The sequence below is a fragment of the Mus musculus genome, chromosome 13 (genome assembly GCF_000001635.26).
Source record: "Mus musculus strain C57BL/6J chromosome 13, GRCm38.p6 C57BL/6J".
NCBI lineage: Eukaryota > Metazoa > Chordata > Mammalia > Rodentia > Muridae > Mus > Mus musculus.
In genome coordinates this window covers 22,298,626-22,299,729 of record NC_000079.6, presented here as the reverse complement: position 1 = coordinate 22,299,729, position 1,104 = coordinate 22,298,626, and the positions used below count along the sequence as shown (strand labels likewise).

The following is a 1,104-nucleotide window of genomic DNA, read 5'->3' as shown; positions in this document are numbered from 1 at the left end:
TTGTCATGAAAGGCAGGAAACTATCAAATTTATGCCCTGATTGTACCTATCATTATTTTTATGGGAATGGAAGAAGAAAAAAACAGAAAACAAAAGACAATCAATCAAAATACCCAAAGAATATGATTAGACATTGTCCAGGAAGAACCATATACGTTTACATATTTGAAACCATCCTTTTCATCAAAATAAAGAAAATCTTAAATCTATTTCATAAATGATATTTCATAGTACTATACATGAATCAGAAGATGAACTTGAATGACATCATCCAGATAATAGTCTTTTTCTTACTGTACTTAGAATTGTAGGGAATATCCTAATATTTTTTAGATAATCTGCCTTTGGGACTGAAAAAAACCTGTAAATCTTATCCTGCTTCACTTGGTAATTATTAATATGATCATTATTTGCAGTACAAGGAACAGAGATATAGCCACAGAGTTTTATTTCAGAAATAGGAGATATTGGCTGCAAAGCTGTGGTTTATCTGGCAAGGATGGAACAGAGCTTTTCTATCTGCACCACCTGTCTGCTGCCACCACCAGCTCCAGGTCCAGCCTTTGTAGAAAGGTCAGACCACAAACAGGATGTCAAATTCTTACCTACATCTTCCTCTTTTGGATATTTAAAGTTCTCACAAGTTCAAGCTTGTCCTGATATCACAGCAGGCAGTGACTTGTACAGGTTTGGAGCTGGAATGTACATTGGCTATTGCTATATGCTGCCTTCCAGGCACATAGTTAAGTGGCTTTTCCTCTTGCTCATGGCTGTTCATGATCTCATCTTCTAGAGTCTCATGGGCTGGAGCAGTGGATACATTTCTTTTCACCTGTATAAACATCACAAGCATATCCTTTTCCTTCATAGCTGCAGGTTTGTGAATAGTTTCAGTCCAGAAGTCAGAGCTGCACAGAGTCTTATAATTCTCATGAGCTGTCTAACTTTCTTTTATTGGGCATACTTCATTTTATCCTTTTTATACAGGTTCCATGATGACTCATCATTCCATTTTAGTAAATATTAAAACATGTCTAATGCTCAGTTATGCTATTCTCAGTCCTTTTGTCCTGATGAACAGTGATGTCCCTATTGCTAAATGCT

At 36.2% G+C, this 1,104-nt stretch overlaps 1 pseudogene; it reads left to right on the top strand.

The window, feature by feature from the left end:
• Vmn1r-ps100 (vomeronasal 1 receptor, pseudogene 100) lies at positions 252-1,104 on the top strand (annotated as a pseudogene).